This window comes from Sus scrofa, chromosome 13 (genome assembly GCF_054392235.1).
Source record: "Sus scrofa isolate SSC_HxYL_T2T_F1_AM1 chromosome 13, Sscrofa_HxYL_maternal_Yorkshire_Landrace_v2.0, whole genome shotgun sequence".
In the NCBI taxonomy this organism is placed as follows: Eukaryota; Metazoa; Chordata; class Mammalia; order Artiodactyla; family Suidae; genus Sus; species Sus scrofa.
In genome coordinates, this window is record NC_139395.1 from 157,175,273 (window position 1) to 157,197,683 (window position 22,411).

Below are 22,411 nucleotides of genomic sequence, written 5' to 3' on the forward strand. Positions count from 1 at the left end.
AGGACCATATATTTCTATTTTCTCATACTGCCAAGGTGCACACCTCCTATAATTTTCAGAGACCCACACTATAATTCACTCTGTCCTATGATCTGCCTCTTTTCTCTCTCTCATTAGATTTAATTCAGTAATCACACCCTACAAGCCATTCAGGCAGAAATACCCTTGCTGATTGCAACTTTCACCAGCTAGTCTGTGAATATTGCTGTTATGTGTGTGTATATACATGTATGTGTGTATCTGCATATGAGAGAATGAAAAAGAATGTTGTCTTCAGCACAAGCTGCCTTCTCTGTTTTTTTAGCTATTATTAAATTTATTGGAGTATAATTGATTTACAATATTGTGTTTATTTCAGGTGTCCAGCATAGTGAATCAGTTATTCATATACATGTGACCATTCTTTTCTTTTTTTTTTTTTGGCTGTTGTCTTTTTAGGGCCACACCTGCAGCATATGGAGGTTCCCAGGTTAGCAGTCTAATCAGAGCTATAGCTTCTGGCCTACACCACAGCCACAGCAATGCCAGATCTGAGCTGCGTCTGTGACCTACATGACAGCTCACGGCAATGCCAGATCCTTAACCCACTGAGCAAGGCCAGGGATGGAACTCGCAACCTCATGGTTCCTAGTTGAATTTGTTTCTGCTGCGCCATGACAGGAGCTCCCATTCTTTTTCAGATTATTCCATAGAGATTATAAAACATTGAGTCTTCTGTCTCTGTGGTAATGCGGTCCCTCCACCTTTCCCCCTCCCCCACCTGCGTCCATGAGAGTTGGAATTCCATCCCTCCAGAGTGGCAAGGGACAAATCCTCCTTCGTCCCCAGTCACCAGAGTTTGACATTCCTCATCCCTTCTCATCTTTTTCTGTGTTTTTAATTACCTCATCCTCGTGGTCATCACGGGCCATCACCCCTTCTTCCAAAAGATGACTGATTCTGTGACCCTCTTATGCTTTGTGCAACTGAGGTTTCTCCCTAGACCTTTTTTCTCTTATGCTCCCATGTCTGTTGATGCCTATTTTTTGTCTGTTTTGCTTTTTATGTCTTGCTCAGCCCCCGATTTGTTTGCTGTATGTGATTATCTCTTGCTTATCCCCAAGTGAACTTGTGAACATGGTTTCTTTTTGCTTCTCTTACCTCTCATGTGGCATGTGTATGTCACTTGTTGTTTCCTCTGGGAGAGGTATAAGGAGCAGCGGTTGCTGGATGGTGTGTGCATTTTAGTTCAGCAAATGTATCTGTGTCTCTCCACTGCCTTGTTTCACGTCTTTATGCATGAGCAGCATCACTCAAGCCGAACTAAAGCTTAACAGCCTGAAACTGCTCAATGCATATCCCATCAGAAAATGGTTCGGATTCCCAAATGAATATGGAGCATTGATTTGTATGGTAGAGAAGTTAAAGGGTCTAAGGAGGCCAAGATTTTGTATTTTTAATAACTTTCCATTGGGAAAGGACCTAACGAATTGTTGATTTACACTTTAAAGGATCAAATAGAAGCCACAGACAGCATTTTGTCCCTTCATACTGAGTGATGAGCCTGAGGATTCAAAATGCATATTCTAAGGAAAGAGTAAAATAAGGCAGTGCATCTCAAAGGTGCGGTGATGTCACATGGGGCAGGGGCACCATTTGATACCAATTTTCCTCATGTGTCACCCTCTAGCTCTGTGTGTGGCCTCTGGCTATGGTTATATCATTTGCCATTTTCTCTTTCCCAGCATTAAATGAATTTGTTCTCTTTTTGTGGTTAGAAATGATAGGAAAAAAAAAAAAAAGAAACGTGGTGAGAGAGGAGAGGGAGAAACAGAAAAGAGGAAAATGTTCAGAAAACAGTTCTGGGATTTTCTAGTCTCACCTTTACAATGAATAATTTTTAATTTGCACAAATTTGGATCACTGCGTACTTTTATCTTGCATTTACATTTATATATGTTTTAGTAAGGGGAGGATAAACAAAAGGAGACAAGAATAAGTATACGGCAATAAACACAGAAAATAGTTTTTCTTTAATGGAGAAAGTAATTACATAGATACACAACGTGTACTGTCAGCCTTCAAGAATCTTAGGATGAAAAATATTTTTTATCACTTAATTAGAAGGGCTTTCTAAGAAATGTAACTTGAGAAAATAGAGTGAGGGGGAGGGAAAGGGAAGTTAATATTTATTAGACATCTACTATGTATTCAAACACAGTGGTAGCTGTGTTTGTACAGAATAGCTAATCTAATCCTCTGAACAGCCTTTGAAATAAGTAGTGTTAGCCCTAATTTTTGATAGCTGTGGAAACTGGAACTCCAATAAGTTAATTCATTTACCTAAAATCATACAAGTAAATGGTGAACAGCCAATTTGATTTCAGATTAGTTGACTTCAAAAGGTAAATTTTCCTGGATTTATTTGGGGAAACTTTTTTTTCTATGCATGATAAAACATCTCTGATGATTAGGTTACCATCTGTGGTTAGAAATAATAAGATGTATGATACGGGACACTTTGTCTTCTCAATCTAGGACATGAATGTAAAATTCTGCTGTTTTGTGCAGAGTTTGTAGAAGTTCCAAGATTTCTTAGGTGAGCAGTTTTCTGGTTGTTGGCCCTACCTGGGTGCCTGAGGTATATTCACAGCCTTATTAGTTCTTTCATAGACCCAGGGAAGAAGAGCCCTGCACTGGGTCCCACACTTCTCCACCTGGCCCTTCCATGGCCATATCTCTCCTTGTAGGGTGAAGGGTACCCTCTCCTACCCTGTGCACTGATATCCCAGTACCCACTGCCCAAGAATCCCAGACACATTTCCTAGGTCTGCACTGGCATCTTGCTTGTCCTGGAAAGGGATGGCCCAGGCAAGTTTTCAGGGGCTGTCAAGGAGTATGAACATGAGGGTAAGGGCTCCTCCCAAACACACTCTACGGCTGAGGCCAGGACAGGTTGAGAAGTAGAGAAATTCATGGGCAGAGACCAATAGTTAGGGTGGCTCTTCCAGCTCCACCTTCCTCAGACACAGAACTTCAAGCTGTTGAGGATTCTAAATGGAGGTCCAGCAGATGGAGGGTTTGGGGAATGGACTGTGGGGGGTTGGGATTGGCATATACACACTGAGGTATATGGAGTCATTGGCCAATGGGGACCTGCTATATAGCACTGAAAAGTCTACCAAATATTCTATGATAATCTATGTGGGAAAAGAATCTGAAAGAGAATAGATGTGTGCATGTGTGTAACTGAATCACTTTGTTGTACAGCATAAATTATCACAACCTTATAAATCAACTATACTTCAATAAAGCTGTAAAAAAAAATATTTGAAAAATAAATGGAGGGGGAGTTCCCGTCGTGGCGCAGTGGTTAACAAATCCGACCAGGAACCATGAGGTTGCGGATTTGATCCCTGGCCTTGCCCAATGGGTTAAGTATTGGCATTGCCGTGAGCTGTGGTGTATGTCACTGATGCAGTTCGGATCCCGTGTTGCTGTGGCTCTGACGTAGGCCAGTGGCTACAGTTCCAATTAGATCCCTGGCCTGGGAACCTCCATATGCTGCAGGTGTGGCCTTAGAAAAAAGGCAGAAAAGACCAAAATAAATAAATAAATGGAGTCCCGGCTTTCTAGGAGGATATGATGGTATTATTTTGATAATAGCCCACAGGTCTCTATTTGTAATGTTGTCCTGCACCACATATATAATCAACTTGAATATTACACTACTCTGATTATATTTTACTGTGTAAAGGGGATCCACCTTGGTACGTTCAAATGTGATTATAGTTTTAAACAAATTTCAGGCGACCCTTTTTTCTCCAGCTTCCTCCAATGCTGAGGAACAGGGATCTGACCACTTAGAAAGCAGTCTCCCTTGAACACCAGCGTCCCGACACTGGTTCCCTTCCCCTGGCAGCCGTACAGGCAACTCATCTCCTCTCCCATAAAAATGTGCTTATGATGGCGGGGCGTGGGTCTCAACGGCTTCTCTTAATGCCAAACTTGTAGAGTTGTGATGAAAATTAAAGAAAATAAATGTAAAATCATAGTAAGTATAGTGTTTGATAAAAGAACACACTGACTCACTGAGTAGATACACAGTAAATGGTGATTTCCTTCCTGGCCCTTCCCTTCTGCTGGAGCAGTCTTTTTATATCAGCTGGAAACATGAGGATTCCACAGCTCTCAGGTCGATTGAACTTTGCTCAGCACACACATTTACCACTCTCCATTGTGTCATAAATAGAAGAGGCTAATGAGGCCTGAGATACCCTTTTATCGGGTCCCTCACTATTAAACACCCAGCTCAACTCAAGAGCCACCTTGCATGTCCCCTCCTGCTTTTGCTCATCCTTACCCTTGGCTTTACTCTTAGACCACACCCCTCCCCCACGCACTCATTTCCCCGAAGTATGGTCACTTCATCTCTGTCCTTGGGCTTTTAGTCAGATGAATGTAAAACACTTATCCTAGAGACCTGGCCTGAGATGGTACAAAATGTCACAGTGCATTTGCTTAAAAAAGTAAAAATAAAGTCATCTGTGCTATTTATCTCTTGCTGTCCACAGAGAAATGGCAGTTGCTGATTTTAATCTATTGTGATGGAGTGTTGCTTAGCCTAAAACACTCTGCTTTTCTCACACACGGATGCAGAACTAAAATCCACAGAAGCGGCTGGCCAATTGCTTGAACTAGAGGTGCATGAGCTGTCCCCCCACAGAGAATTTTCTCTTTCTCATTCTCTGCTTTGCATGCTCTTAGCATATTGAGAGTGACTTATATTTGGGATTGCATCTTTTCTTTTTTTGCATTAAATCAGCATGCAGTGTGTGGTACATTTCAGATTTAAATATGCAGCAACTCTGTATGGGGCAAGATGGGAAGAAAATATGCCCTGTGGCCCTGGCTATGTTTTAAAACTAAAGTGATGAGAGAGTAGAACCAGAGGCAAGTATTCTGAAGATACTATTATTAGGGGCATTTCTCTGTTGATTTCTTAAGCAGCCTTTGCATTAATAAGAGTTTTGGTATTAGGATAGCTTAACGAGGTGCTAATTAGTGAAGAAGAACTGAGCCCTCTGTTAAGTTCCCCAAACTGCATTGTTTACAAGGGGTCAGATGTTCTCTGCATATTTCTACATGAGCAAAATAATTACAGTACATTCTAATCTCATTTCAAATATCATCCAACCAACCTGTTTTCAACCTGTGTATGCACACACATGTTTGCCTATGCACGCGCGCGCGCACATTCACACACACACAGTTTAAGACAGTACAAGCCGAGTGGACTAAAAGTGGATTATAGAAAATGGAAGGAATCTGATCCCCTCATCTCTATTCATTTCTCCTGGAGTTAACTGCTGACTTATCGACAATGAATTTGGGCTCAGCTTGAGTCAGTCACATATTTCATTTAGAACCGACAGGTTACAATCTACCTATTGGCATCCTGCTGGTATCACGTGACACACTTATGATGTCTGTTGCATGCCAGACATGTTCCAGATGAACATCTTTGGGTGAGTTATTCCCCACAACTATTAAATTAGAAACAGTGCTTGTCTCAAGCCCAAGAGACAGAAGAAGCTAGGGTGAATTTAGCAGCACTGAGAGAGCCCTTTTGCACACTAAAAACAGTGAGGCAGTAACAGGACAACTTCCAAACCCACTTAATAAAACCTATTTATTTAATAAAAGACTGCTAAGCCTTTGCCTAATTAGAAAGAAAGCTTCAATGTAAATATCACTCAAAGATAACATTGGTTCCAAGCCATCACGCAAATTTATTTCTGGGGTAAATTAATTAAATGCAATTCAATGAAATGTTGTCTGTTATGTTTTTTGAGAACCTATTTCTGTGTCATATGCTATGAAATATTCTAAGGTCATACTTAAAGCTAGGGCATTTTTAAAGACAGACCCATGATAATTCCTCATGTGAATATGGTTACAGTTATTCACTCTCACTTCTCTCATTTCCAAGTAACTATCGTAAAGGACCACACAAATATTTCCATGGCTCAGAAGGAGCACTCCCATCCAATTTTTGAAGTATAGAGGGGCTGTTATGACAAAGCTGGTATTTAGTTTGGCCTAGAATAATGAAAATCACTTCCTTAAGTGGACTTGGAATCGGGGTTTCTTAGGTATCCATAATAACAGCAAAGCCATTGAGATTTGGAAAATTCTAGGTCATTTTTTTGGAAGGTGCCTGTAGTTTTATTTAGCTGGAATTTTGGTCATGCTGCTTCAATTCTATGTCATATAGGGTCTTAAGTGTCAGGTAAAGTAATTAGAATATAATTGAAAGTAGTGAGTGGCTAATGATGGTTTTTAAGCATAAGATAATAAGATGATAGCTGTATTCTAAAAAGATTAATCTATCAGTGCTATGGGAAAGTAAAAAGACCAAGTATTTCAGGTAAAGGACAAAATGTGTCTCAATTACAGTGATACCACTGTGGAAAGGAACCTGTTTTATGAAAAAACTGCCAAGGCTGACACTGTTAGACTGTGTCAAGGTAAGGAAAAGGAAGCATCTGAGATTAAAAGCTATGTAGTTTAGAACTGATGCCTGAAATAGTGAAGGCAAAATGAATAACAAAAGACATGAAGAGGAAAAGAGAGAGGAAGGAGTAATGAAGTTGAGCTTGAGATGTTTGATGAATGGATTATGTACCAAGGTGAATTTTTTGCAAAAAGCATTCAGAATCATGAGTAGAGGTGTGCAGATGAGTTGGGTTAGAGATGTAGATTTCATGTCGATATTCAAAGAGATAATGTTAAAGTAGGAGGATTGATGAAATCACTAAGGGAAAGACTACATACAGTGATGAGTGGGGCATATGACATGCTTTAGGGAACACCTACATTTAGGAAGTAAAGAAAGATGCAGTTTGGTGGAAGAGAGTCTCAGGAGAAAAAGTAATAGCACCAAAGACAAAGCAAGTAATAAATTCTGAAAAGAGATTGGAGACAACCTCTCAAAGGCAATTGGATTAGATTGTTAGAGGCCTTTTGGAGTCTTTCAAAAAAAGCTTATGAAGTTAGAGACATCATTCCTGGGCATATATCTAGAGAAAACTGTAATTTGAAAAAAATGTGTGCACCTCAATGTTCATTGCAGCGCTATTTACAATAGCTAAGACATGGAAGCAACCTAAGTATCCATCAACAGAGGAATGGATAAAGAAGATGTGGTATATACATACACATTGGAATACTACTCAGTCATAAAAAAGAATAAAATAATGTCATTTGCAGCAACATGGATGGACCTATAAATTATTATACTAAGTGAAGTAAGTCACACAGGAAAAGAAACATATCGTGTGAGATCACTAATATGTGGAATCCAGTAAACTGATACAAAGCAACTACTTCACTAAGCAGAAACAGACTCAAAGATTTCAAAACCAAACTTATGGTTCCTAAAGGGAAAACTTTGGGGGAAAAGATAAACTGATGGTTGGGATTGGCATATACACACTATTATATACAAAAATCAATAAATAACAAAGACCTACTGTATAGCACAGAGAAATCTACCCAATACTCTGCAATGGCCTCTATAGGAAAATAATCTGAAAAATAATTGATATATAGGTATGTATAACTGATTCACTTTGCTGTACACCTGAAGCTAACATGACATTGTAAGTCAAATATACTTCAATAAATTTAAAATAAATAAACAAATAAATAAAAGTAGAGATGTCCAATGGGAAAGTGATAAGGAATGAACTGTAGGAGGAGGTGCAGACGGTATTTGTGAGATCTGGTTTCTGGAGCTCGCATAAAGGGATTTCATGGAGGGGGTGATCATTTAATGAGGTGTAGGAAACCAGGAGCCCCATTCTTGGGTGTTTAGTTATTTTATATCTTTTGGTTGCTTGTAGGTTTGTTAGAACAAGGAATGATGGACTGTTTCTTTGAAAAATAGACAAAGCAAGTGGAGAAAGAGGTATTAAAAAATGGAGGGGGGGATGGAGAGAGGTGCTCTGATGGATAAACAAATTTAAGATTCTCAGTCTTCATTAGGCCTGAGAAGAAGATGGACTTTTATTTTTCATATGCAAGTAAAGAGAAGAACAATTGTTGCAGGAGAGGAAATTGACTGGTTCTTCCTTCAGAAGTGCTTTTGATCTGGGAGAGAGACCACAGGGACCATGGTTCCCGAAAGACAAAGTGAGAACTCGGAAGAAAAATAGAGTAAGGTCTTCTTTTACTGAGCACCAAACAAACCTTTCTTATTTTTTCTTTTCTTTTTTACTTTTGCCTAGGGCCAGCTATGCTCAGAAATCTTTCAGACCTCATGTTCTTCTTAACTCAGCCAGGAAAATCAATGGACTCTATCACATTGACAGCCCTGAATATAGTGGGATTGTTCCTGCCCACTTCAGCCGTCATAGCCTTAGGCCCATGGAGGGACTGTCCTCTCACTCCAAGCATGAAAAATATGACTACAAGTGAAACTGAACAAAACTTAAGATTTTATTTTTTAAAATGGAACAAACTACTCTGTATAAATAAGAGTAAGGAACATAAACATTTATTCAGAAGGAGAAAAAAAAAGAGATGAAATTGACCTAGGAAGAGGACCTGAAGCAGAAGAAAAATAAAATGGACACCATTATTTTTTTCTTTAATTTTATTGTAATATAGTTGACTTACAATGTTGTATTAGTTTCAGGTGTACAGCACAGTTGAATCAGTTATATATATACACATACTCATTCTTTTTCTCATGCATGTAATTACACACTATTGACTAGATTTTCCTGTTCTATGTACTAGGTTCTCATTAATCATCTGTTTTATACAGTAGTATGTATATGTTATCAGTCTTTAGGGAAATGGTATTTTTTGGCAAAGAGGGCAGAGCATGACTGCTATTGAGTTTTCAGCTAATTGAAACGGGGAGTTTCTCCACTACCACCTTAGGTAGAAATGGACATTGTTGATGGCAGGAATGTCTATGCCTTAACCCAGTGATTTTGTTTACCAATGTGCTCCATAAGGATGAAGCTGGTTTTTTTTCATTTTTATTAAAGTAGTTGATTTACAATGTTGGATCAATTTCTGCTGTACATCAAAGTGACCCAGTCATACATATTGTTTTGAAACTTATGAGGGAAACTTGGAGAGAGGTAACATTGATTTATCATAGGCAGAATGGTTTGAAGAAGTATGGCCAGCTCTGTTATTAGTATGGGAACTCTTTATAAACAACCACCTGACCCATAGCTATGCACTCAATAGCCTGTGTGTGAGTGCTTGGTTTCAAAGGCCGCCTTCTCAAAGATATGAGAATACCATTTATTCCCTAGTTTAAATGGACAGAATCCAGTTAACATTAAAGCAGCGAGTCTAATATATTAAAATGTTATCAAAAGAATCAGGTCCTCCTGCTTACTGCTTACAAAATCTAACTCATAAGAAAGGAAGGTTGTCTTTAATCAGGATGCTGGCATTCTGGGGAGATGGTGGACTCAGTATCCCCCAGAAAAAACCTCCCAAGATTCTGCTTGGCCATGAAAGTTTTAAAGAAAATCAAGGAAGTAATCTCAATCATTGAGATGAGGGCTCAGAGTCCTCTCCATCCCTCTCTGTATGCAGGCTTTTTGGCTCCTTGTCATCTTCCTTGGGCAGTTCCTTGATGACTCTGTTATCTTGTTCACACAGTTCATTTGGGAGATTACTGAAAGGGAAGATAGAGAAGAGATGTGGTCATCTGTTAATTATTATTCATTTCTACTTCTTTGATCTATGGAAAGAACCGACACATTAGGTGAAGCGTGTGATTAAAATATTTGAAAGGTGCACTTGGGCCAGAAATGAGTACACCATGGGGGTGCCTGGTTTAAAATGGAGTTACAATATCACTTTGCTAAAGTGACAAGGAAAGAGGTTTTCTGCTGAGGGTGGTTTCCTGCAAAGAGCTGCTTACAAAAACACTTTATCTTTTGAAAGTAGATTATAATCAGTCAGTTCCACCAGAAGTACAGGGAGAAGTTTGTATACTACCACCCCAGAGGGGATTTGATTCCATTTCCCTAATAGCTATGAGAGTAATGATGCTTGATCAGCAGTTCTAAGGAATGAGGCAGTTGCTCTCTGAGTCAAAGCTTATAAATTGGGAATACCCATTCTCCCCTCAGTAATCCTTTCTTTAAAACAAGGAGGGTTTTTATTGTTTGTTTTGTTTTGTTTTTAAAGAAACCACATCCCAGGACCTACTCATCTATCTTATCATAGCACTAATTGCTGTGTCCTAGTAGTGTAGCAGCTGAATTTATTGCCCCTGTCAAAGTCTACGAGATATGTGGGTGTCTGTGAAATAAGCTCATGGCTTCAGTGACCCTCTACATTCTGGATAAAACTCAAGGTTATGGGAGAGACCCACTGGAGGGTCTATGTTTGTATAGAGTCCCTTTTCCTCCACCTTCTGTGCTAGCCAGTTCTCTGGAATGGGGGCTTGTGTATGAGCTGTATCATGCACATTTGCTAAAGTTCTCTAACTACTGAGGGTTGACAGAGTGGTCTCATGTAGCATTGCCACTTCCTAAGTTCATGCTGATCACTTTTTTTTTTTAATAATGTGCTTTAAATTGGACTGGAAGTTTCATGGGTAGGCCCACATTGGCCTTTTGTTGACTGTATTACCCTAGGAGTCCAGATTTGGCTCAAGTAACCACCTGTTAGACAGGGTAAAGAGCCTTCTGTGTTGACTTGGGAATCTCAAGACGAATTTATGAATCAGAGATGAGGCCAGGAGAGCTCATCTCCTCACCTAAGATTGCCCTGTGATGGGCCTTCCCATACCTCTCTGATTAGATAAGCCTCAGGAGGGTCAAGCAACCCTTAAGAAACATTTAATATATTTTTAAGGCCCAAGATCATATATGTATCTGGTAAAGGAAGAGACCAGGCCAGAAGTGTTAATTATAGCATTCTGTTCTCTCTAGAGCCTTGGAAACGTCTATGTTTTTCCTGATTTTGGTTGAGCAGAAACAATCTATGAGCCACGCTGGTTAGGGACAGCTGCTATGTGCTTTGATTTTGATGGAGGGCTAGCCTAGGGCTCAGCCTCTAAAGTAGTAGTGTCTGCTGTCTTACCATGGCAACATCTTACTATTGGATTTTGGCTCATCTACTTAGATGGAGAGCACAGCTTCACAGACAGAATGCAAGCCATAGATTCAAAATCCCCTGATGGCATAAAATCTTATAATGTAAGATGTGTATTTGACAGAAAAATTGTTGGTGGATTTCTAAGTCCCTAATGCCATACATTGTATTTTATGAATATAATATTGAATATTGTATTTGGGTTATGGATTGCATAAAACCCCGAACCCTCAGTGAGTCCAGCATATTATAGCTGAACCTAGTAAGCATGAATTGGAGATAGATTATAGTAAAAGATTCAAACTCCTCAGAAAGTAGTTTAATTAATGAAGAAACAAGATGGTGATATAGTGATAAAGCCTGATAAAGAAGCATAGATTGGTTCAAATGATGTGGGAATGGAAGTATTATCTTTTTAAAGTTGGTTTGTAAAGAAAACATTTAAATACCCTGGTAGGGTTGGAAAAAAATGTATTGTCACTAAAATTAGTGAAAATTAGGATTTCTTATTTTAGTACATTTGCATGAACTGATTTTAAAAGAAAAAAAAAATCTTTGCTAAAGTAACAAGGCCAAATCAGGAAGTCACTTAAAGAATTGAGTATACATTTTGATTAACCAAAATAGAGTATAGGGCTCCACTATGTTGAGTTTTGTCATCTGTAATAAAGAAAAAATATCCTGGAACAAGCAATTTATTCATTTTTGGCTTCAGATAAGCTATTATTAAAGCAATAACATCATTTGACTGTTAAGCATATACATTATTTTCTATTTCATGATAAATTTTGTTGAGTTAATTAACAAAATTTGATATAGTACTAAAAATATGGAGAGTTCACTTCATATATTTATATTTCATTCTGACACTTTGAATCAAATTATGGTCAGGTTATTTTCAAGCAGAATTGCTTGCATTGTAAAGAATGTTATAAAATTTGAATACAGATATGGTATTACATCTGTAGGGAAAATGAATGCTTTTTAAAAATACACAGTTCTTGGGAGTTCCCATAATGGTGCATAGGAAACAAATCTGACTAGTATCCATCAGGATGTGGGTTCAATCCTTGGCCTTGCTCAGTGGGTCAGGGATCTGGTATTGCCATGAGCTATGGTGTAGGTAGCAGATGTGGCTCAGCTGAGATTCCCAGTTGCTGTGGCTGTGGAATAGGATAGCAGCTATAGATCCAATTCTACCTGTAGCCTGGGAACTTTCCATTTGCCACAGGTGCAGCCCTAAAAAGCAAAATAAATAGATAAAATGAAAAATAGACAATGGTTTCATGAGAATACTCATTGAAAAGTATATGTAAAGACCTAGTTATATATTAATGTCCCTGTCAATCATTTGTGAAGAGAATCTGTAAACTTAACTATTCTCAATATACTTTTTTTTTTTTTTGTCTTTTTGCCATTTCTTGGGCCGCTCCCACGGCATATGGAGGTTCACAGGCTAGGGGTCGAATCAGAGCTGTAGCTGCCAGCCTGCGCCAGAGCCACAGCAACGCAGGATCCGAGCCGCGTCTGCAACCTACACCACAGCTCATGGCAACGCCAGATCTTAACCCACTGAGCAAGGGCAGGGATCGAACCTGCAACCTCGTGGTTCCTAGTCAGATTCGTCAACCACTGCGCCACAACGGGAATTCCCCTCAATATACTTTTAAAGGAAGAGTAAGTACATCTCATTCTATTCTTCCTTTTAGCTCCATAGCTACCAATTATCAGTTATGATGCCTAGGCTGTCTAGTTCAAAGCAAGAATATAAAGACCTGGAGCAGGGATGGAAAATGCATAATTGGCTTGTATGACCCTATCTATTCTTTTGTTGTTGTTGTTGTTAATAAAAATACTGCACTACCTGGCCCAGGGTCTTTGACACCATAGCATTGTGGGAGACAAACATTAAACTGCTAAATTCCATCACCATCTGTATGACTTAAATCCTCAGAGATATATTGTCTCTGCTGCCAAGGCCAGAATCAACCTCAGCTGCCAAATGCTAGACTGAAAGAGGAATGTAAACAGCTTGATGGAGGGGTGGTGCCTGGTGCACCTGTGGTTTTGACAGCTTTTGCTGCTGCTTGAGGAAGAAACAGGTTGCCTGTTTGTTCTTCAAGAGCACTTCTGGCATCCAAGTATTATGCAGGCATGCATTGCCAGCTGTGAGAGATGCTGCTTCCGTGTCACTTCAGAGAAAGATGCTCCTCCAGAAAGATCTCTCTTGCTATTTCATTCAGGGAGACTGAGAAAGGAAGACAAAAAGTATTCCAATGCAAAGCCCAGATCACTAGGAGGGGCCATGCTCTGAAATAACCTGGGTCAAATCTTGCTTTCAAACAGGAGAGAAGTATAATGGGTAAGAATGCCTTAATTGTAGTATCTTTAAAAAGGTATAAGTCCACTAAAGGATGAGTTAAAGAAGGGAATAGCAAGTAAACAAGAAAACGCATATATGCCTGCTTTTTATTGCCTGTATCTTTATATATTCAATGATTTGTCTTGGTGAAGAAGAATGAATAGAATAACCTGTCTATGTCAAGACGTCATAAGCACAGAAAAATAACTATTAAATCATCAGGTCAGTTTCTTAATTGGAAGTTTTTAACTGGAAGAATATGTTTCACAGATACATATATACCTTAAGAAAGATTTCAAAAATAAAAAATAAAGCATATGTTTTTTTAATCAGTTAATAAATCTGTTATAGAACTTCAATTCTTAAAACAGTGTGGTTTAATTGATACAATGAATCCGTAGAACAGAGCGTCTAAGGCTCAAAAGTATGAGAATGTCATATATGACAAAAAGGGCTTTTCAAATTTCAGAAAAAGGTATATTATTCACTAAATTGTGTGAGCTGACTAGCTATCAGGAAGAAAGAAAAGCTAAATCCCTGTCTTATATTAGACTTAAGGCCTTGGGTTAGGCTCAACGTAAAGATGCATGAAAGGCTGAAATGTAAAAATTAAATAGAATCAGAAAAACTTCAAGATAAAATATAAAATCTTTGCGTAAAAAAGCTCATTCTGGTAATATTACAAGAATTAGAAGCAATAAAGGAAAAGATGTGCGAAGTAATCACATATTCCACAAAACTTCTTAGGGACAAAAGAATGATGTATGGTAAATTTGAAATAAAATGAGAATTAATTTAGAGTATTTACAATAACATCATGAATAAAGCATTTTTCTCATTAATATATAAAGGCTCTCACCCATCAATAAGAGTGAAAAATAGTAATCTCAATATAAAAATTGGCAAAGAATCTGAATAGACAATCGACAAAAGCTAAAAATTGGCAAAGAATCTGAATTGGCAATCGACTAGTAAAGACCAGAAGAGAGGGAGAGAGAGAGAGAGAGAGAGTAGTAGGTAAAGAGGGTTGGAGAGAGGGAGCAGAGTAAGGGGCAAAGGAAGAGAGAAACGACCATTGTTCACTTAACAAATTGCACAAAGATTTGAAGAAGGGGCCACTCTTGTGCACTAATATACAAAATATTCCAATGCTAATTATGCATGGATTTGACCTAGCAATTTCAGTTCTAAAGTTACTATAGCTACTATTATAGCGGTAAAAAGCTATAATAGCATTCACAGCAGAATGCTATATAATAGGAATTATAATAAAACAACCTAGATGTTCATCAAGTATAATTTAATTGAATGATGGCTCATTTTTAATTGGATTCTGTAGTTCCATTGAAATAATGATGTAGAATTAATTTATTTGAAAAGATGCCCAGAACATATTGTTGAGTGGAGGACAAATAAAAAAAAAGATCGCAGAACATTATATAAGACATTTTCCTAGTAATGTATCCTTATGTGTTTCTTTTTGTATATAAATATCTAAAAGAGTCATTATGAAAGAATGTCAATAATGGTTATTTCTAGGTGGTAGCATTTGAGGTAATACATCATTTCACATTTCTACATCTTTTATATTATGTGACCTTTCTCTATGAAAGTCTGTTGTTACAAAATGAATAAAAGTTATTTTCAAAAGATAAAAATTGCTTTAGTAATTTTACTAACCTACCTTTTTGGGGGCATGTTTTTGTTTTGTTGTATTGTCCTTCTAGGGCCGAACCAGCGGCATATGGAGGTTCCCAGGCCAGGAATCGAATCATAGCTATAGCCCCTGGCCTACGCCAGAGCCACAGCAACATGGGATCTGAGCCACGACTACAACCTACACCACAGCTTACCGAAATGCAGGATCCTTAACCCACTGAGCAGGCCAGGGATCGAACCCACAACCTCCTGGTTCCTAGTTGGATATATTAACCACTGAGCTATGACAGGAACTCCTGGGGGCATGTTTTAATAACTAGTACTTTTTACATTGCAAGTAAAGTAAGGTGATTGTCTATGAAGTTCTAGCTTAGCAAAATTTTGGCTGGAATTAATGTTGCCCAAAAAATTAATGATGGAGTGCTTCCTGGTCATGTCTTTCTGTATTTACTGGTTGATCACTCTTGATGTATTTGGCATTTTGTTTAATCTATAATTCAGATATACTCAGTATATCTCATAACATTTGATGATCTAATTTATGATTACTTTAATTGTAAAATCTTGAAATTTCTTAGGTCAATAATAGGGTTATAAATAAATGATTTTCAACCTCTTCTTTATAACTCAGAAGGCCTCCATTTGGTTTTGAACACATCTCAATATATCCACAAAAGCCTCTAAACAAAATTAAGTTTAATTCACTCTAAAGGAAAGCACTTCTACAGACCATTTTAAGGAAGGGGGGAGCCAATTTAAATAAATTATCAGATACTCATTTTATACAGATGAGTGCTGCTAATTACAATCAGTCTCAACTATTCATTAAAACTGGTCCAGCATGCTTGGATAAACTTTGTCAGCAGTTAGTCACTGTGTTTCTCTGAAAGCCTTAAAAAAAGATTTCTTTAAATGTATTACATATTTTAGAATTTTTACTTATTTAGATCATTTTTCAGGCAACCCCAGATAGTGAGGGTTTAAAAATTCTAAGTTGTGCATGTTCCTTCTCATTTGGTGTGTTTAGTCTAAGCATTTTCAGTGCCCTCCTCCCAGTATTCACTGTTCTCTCTCTCTCTACTCTATTTTAAATCCTCAGTTGCTTAAATTTATCAAGCCAGTGTCTAGAGCCAGGCCACATATTTTGGAGAGTCCTCCCATTGCTCTTGCAACAGTTTAACTTGGTGTAGTTCATTCCTTATTTGACTGACCCAGGGTGGTGCTCTTAAGTTATCGTGTTCTCTATTTCATTACTTGTGATGGAAAAAATCAAACCAAATTGGGCTTAACACTTGTAAAACTGCTCTACCATACCACTTGTTTTTCCTAAGTTGGTGATAGAAAATCATGTACTGATACAGTTTTCTTTTGTTTTACTGAAAGTGTCATTTTTCCCCTAAAAATTTTAGTGTAAACTATTCCAAGCAGAGCCAGTGGTCTCTTTGTTTAAGAATGCTTCCTCCAAAGTTCTCATAGTGGTTCAGCGGAAACAAATCTGACTAGCATCCATGAGGACGCAGGTTCAATTCCTGGCCTTGCTCAGTGGGTTAAGGCATTGCCATGAGCTGTGGTGTAGGTCACAGACATGGCTTGGATCTGGAGCTGCTGTGGCTGTGGCATAGGCCAGCAGCTACAGCTCAGATTTGACCCCTAGCCTGGGAACCTCCATGTGCCATGAGTGCAGCCCTGAAAAGACCAAAAATAAATAAATAAATAAAAATTTTAAAAATTAAAAAAAAAAGAATGCTTCCTCCAGGGTTCCACCATGTATATGACTTGCTGGGTTGATACTTTCTTTACATAAGCTGCTTGTTATAACAAGCCCACCAAGCCAGAAACCTGCTGAGAGACTTCCAAACAGAGAGCCATATGTCGCTGCCACCTTACAACTCCCTACATTTCTGTTTTCAACAGCTATGTCTTTGTTAGAAGATATACTAGATGCACGTGATTATATAATATTTTCACCACCCAAACATTTCTGTCTGTTTATACTTCTATCTCCAGTATCCAGCACACTGTCTGGCATATTATGGATACTCCCAAAATATTTGTTTACTGGGTAGATATGTTTTATTTATTAATTTAATAGAGATAGCCTGAAAGTGTAGGATTGTCCTTTTCATTTACCGTTTAGGTAGTGAGGATAACAAACCAGGACTCAGGACCTTTCTAGAGTCACAACATCTGATGTTTACCTGCAGCAACATTATACATTTGAAAACTTGAGGGTTCCTTGGGAATTCCTTTATCAAATTTGCAATTAATTTAAATCTACTGTAATTAATTTTCTTGCAACCTACAAAAGCCTATTAGCTGATATTTATAAACTAGATGATACTAACTTGAGAGAGCTGGTTGAAATAAATCAACCTATATCAGCTAGATATGTTGCCTTGGCATCTGTCCAAATAGAAACAGACTACTTCCAAGTTTCAGAAAAGGTAATTAAACCCAGCTTAAACTGCATCGAAAAGTCATTGTCTGGAAGTTTCCATCGTGGTGCAGTGGAAACACATCCGACTAGAAACTATGATGTTGGGGGTTCCACCCCTGGCCTTGCTCAGTGGGTTAAAGATCCAGCATTGCCATGAGCTGTGCTGTAGGTCAAAGACATGGCTCAGATCCCATGTTGCTATGGCTCTGGTGTAGGCCTGCAGCTGTAGCTCTGATTCGACCCCTAGCCTGGGAACCTCCATTTGCCATGGGTGCGGCCCTAAAAAACAAACAAACAAACAAAAAACAAAAAAAGCATAAAAAATTAAATAAAAGTCATTGTCTGATGTACTGTCCCATGGAAATAAATAATTACGTATTGTATTAAGAGATTATTTACCAGGAGTTCAAACCACTGTTTTAATAAGGAGATCTTCATAATAGTTTTGAGAAATGGAAAGGAAGTGCATGTTTTCCATATATATTATTTACTGAAAGTCATTGGCAGATCATGAGGTACCCATTCTGAGGTCCGATTACATATTCTCACCAATAGAACATAACACCCAACACCGTGTCATCTGAGACAGTGATTTGCTTTCTTCTTAAAAAGAAAATGACTCCTTGAAAACAGGTCGTACCACCCAACTTCCTTCTACAGTTCGTTCTGTAACATTCTTGTTCTCAAAAGCCCGAAACTGAGCTGTAACCACAATGTTATCTGGCAAATGTCAAGGCTCTTTTTCTTCTATACTGAAAACACTATGTGAACTTGTCCCTTTCCCTTCCCCCGCCCCCACTCTCCTTCATCCTCTGTTTTCTCCATTACCACACACATGCACAATGGGAAACCTAACATGACTACACTATTTCTGAACTTTGGATCCTTCCTTAGATCAGGGAATACAATATTGTTTTCCATCTTGTTAAGCTACTTGTTACCTATTAGGGCTTCTGTTCACCTTCAACTTGCAATCTACCTGACTACCTGGACTCATAATTTCTTCTCCTACCCTGGAAATTTTTGTTTCAAAATTTACTTGCTTATTTAATTTTTCTTTACTAAGATAGATGATTTGATAGATAAACTATATATTTGGCCTTCCTGCCAATACCTGCTGCAAAAAAGAGCTCCTTGAGGGATTTGCATCCTTAGCGTAGGGTGTCCTGGGCATTCTCTCTGCTTGTAGATGACTCTGTCCTGTTGCCTGTCTAATCAAGAACAGTATCTCTTAACTAGATGCTTACCCTAACTCTTATTACTGTTCAGTTAAATAGTTACCCCACCCCCAATGTGACTCCTCAGAACTGCAGGAGCAATGCCCACCTCCATGGCTGCTCGCAAGATCATTCAGGCTCTTTCTATAAGGAGATGGGAGACAGAATTTTTGGAGCTGATGGACTCGTGAGTACAGAATTATGTTCAAGAATTACCCCACTACAAAAAAACTTAACAAATCTCATGTAAAGGAGACACAGTGTTAAATATTATTTTTATGCCTAATCTTTTGGTACAGTTGAAAACAGTATACCTTACATTCTAGGCAGTATCATCCTAATTATAAATCACAGTTTATTTTTAAAAATCCATTAAAAGTAACAGTCACTTTCCTATACACTTTGAATTTCAACAATATTCGTGTATTAACTGTGTAATATTAAAATTAATTTTAAATGTAATTTTTTGAAAATAGGAGAAATAAATTCAGTAATTATTAGGTATTTTTTCATTAGAGCACCTTTATTTAAAATCATTCTATGAAAGATTCTTATGTGTCTGCCTAATAAACTAAGCATGGATGAACTTAAATAATTTCATTAAGTCCATGGGAAACCAAGAAAGAAGGTGATATTGTATTAATATGAATTAAATCTTTTAGATGAATACATATCTAAATGTTGGTATGGATCTTAGTGGTTATGTGTTTTTCTTCCCCTTTCATTTTCATAAGAGTAGAAAGGGAATTCTGTTTGATGATACCGTTTTGATTTGCAGAAATCCAAAAAGTCCAGAATAAAGGACAAATCATAATGAATTCAAGGGGTTGCAATCACTGCAAAAAAATAGAGACTTGATTCTATTAACTGACATTCAATTAAGAGGAAACTAACAAGAATCGTCTTAGGAGTGCTTCTGAGCTCTTTCCTTAAACACTACGGTTGTAACCTCAGGGTTTTGCAAAAGTGAATATTGTAGGTATAGAAGTCTCAGATAATTTTCCACAATTATACTTTGCTAAATGAGCAGAACTGCAGTTCAAGTAGGAAATGTCTCTGACTTCCTGGTGTCTTAGAAGAAGCCTTTGGCCATTTGGGTGTTTTATGTAAATGCAGTTTTTCCTGGAGCTTGAGGAACTGATTGGAGCTAAGGAGAAATCCTGGAAAGAGAACAGAAAATTCCCGGGGGCCCCTTGAAACAAACATCTCCAGGCTAATTCTAAGTGTCATCACTCTGTCCTTCTCTACCTGAGCACTTGATCCTAAAATAATCCCTTTAGAAACAGTTATTGAGATCAAAATATGTGCCAGGAACTGTTCAAAAGTCTTCCATGTACTGACTCATTTTATCTTCACAAGACAAGAACATATTTATTGAGCCTACTACTACCCTCTACTACTTTTTTGCTTTAATCCAATCATAAAAACTGTAAATTTCTCAACCAAGGGCAGACAGAAAATGGATCAGATTAGCAATATTTAAATCTACTACATGCTCTTTTAAAACTGATATTATATAATTAACTTTGAATTTAATCAAACCAAATTAGAAAGCAATGTATTTGCCAGTGAAACTCCGTGTAATTCTGCTGGAGAATAGGTTTTGCTATTTTTAAGCTGTTCCAACTCATTGACAACTCTGAGAGTAAGCATTTTTGACCCATCTTGGCCTCTTTCCTATCTCTCAGCTTCTATAAGGCAATTTGGTGTCCTGGTGAATCTTCTCCAACTAGAAGTCTAAAATCTTGGTTCTAATTCAGAAGTTTCACCTGCCCAAATATAATTCTAATGCAAGGTGAGATATTCTTTTAGAAAGCCAAGTTATAACTAATATTGGAAGTGTCTGTTATGCTGTGAGCTCTGGCTAGGAGGCATGAGGTCTGAGTTCTAGGCCTGGATCTATTCCCAATTAGTTCTGACACACTGGATTCGTAAGTTTCATTCACAGAGTCTCCATTCCCTCACATATGGAAAAGTGGTTGGAATAAATGATCTATAAGATTTCTTCTAGCTCTAAGAGTCTAAAGTCCATGAAATTAAAGAAAGAAAATATATCTAGGGTTAAAAAAAAAAGACAGTAACATTTTCCAAGCTTTCATATTTAGATGAGTAGGAACAAGAGGAATAATTTAATTTCTAATATTCTAAAACATTTTCCAGGATTTCCACAATGTTATTTTTTTTTTTTTGCTATTTTTTTTAAGACTTTAAGACTAAAATGTCTCTCTCCTAAGAAAGAGAAAGAAAAAGAAAATGATCAAGGGCCATTATTTATTGAGGTTCAAGAAACCAGTTAACACTGCTTTTGGACACTTAAAAAAATATAAATTTTTGCAAGGAAGTAGACATCCCTCATTTTGGCTGGGGGAAAATATGTAGCTCTCTATGTCTCATGCAGGATCTGGGCTATTGCCTTTCACTGGAGATGCGAATATTCCTAGAGGTGTCCAAGAGTGCACAGGTTCTCTGAGCCATTGAAAAACGTGACACATGTTCCTGGAATGTCAGTTTTACTTAATGATTTCAAAGGAAAGTGTTGTCATTTCTATATGAAAATGAACATAGGTTTCTTATTTAGGAGAATAAAGTCAAGTATTGTCGAAGACACCTGGATTCAGATGTTACTCTTGCTACAGTAGATACATCAGGTGACTAAAGCCAGTCCAAAAGGTACTCATTTCCTTCCCTCTGTCTCTAGGTTCTTTGAAGAAAAGTCAGAGAGGCAGTGTTCCTGAGTGTGTAAGCTATTTATTAACATGGTTCTAGTGTAAATACAAAGTAAAGCTTAAGTTTTATAATCAGATGCAGTTTTAAGTAGTGAAAGAGCACTTTTTTAGAGTCAAACTCAGATCAGACTGGTAGGTCTTCCACTAGCTTTGTAGATGGGGCACATTGCTTCATGTTCAAGCACTTCAGTTTCCTCAGTTAAAGAGTGGTGAGAACTTAAAAAAGTTGTCATGAGAATTAAATTAGAATATTTAGACAAGGCACCTTGCTCCATGCTTGCATACTGTTAAGTCTACAATAGTACTTTTCTCTTGTCCTCTTCTTGCTTGGGATTTTGATAGACCTCTTTTGGATTATCTGAATTCTGGCAGGTAAATTCAGGATTTATCCACTTATAGGTTTTCAAAGGAAAAATATGAAATGTTGATTAATTACAACAATGATGTCAAATTTTTTGTTAAAGCAGTCATCATCTTTTGTGGCTATGTTGCTTTTTACGTACATAGCAAGGCTCTTCATACAGACCATGCAAAATGCATATACATATACCCCCTCCCATTAACAACCTTAAAGTACAATGCTAGAAGAAATTTGAAGATAATCAGATCCAAGCATTTCAGGGTAGATACATCTGTGATCCGTAAAGTTTTCCCAATTTGCCTGATATTGACCCAGATCCCCTAACTATTTTTTACAATTGAGGTTGCTCCCTTGTATTCCACCCTCCTTTCCTTCCCCTTTTCTTCACAAGTATTTTCAAGCACTTATTAGGAACCAGATATTGTATTAAGTACTGGCAATACAAAGAGACTAACAGCCATTCTGGCCCTCAGAGAGTTCATAGGTTAGTGAAGATGAAAGGTGACAAATAAATAAGAAATGATATTATAT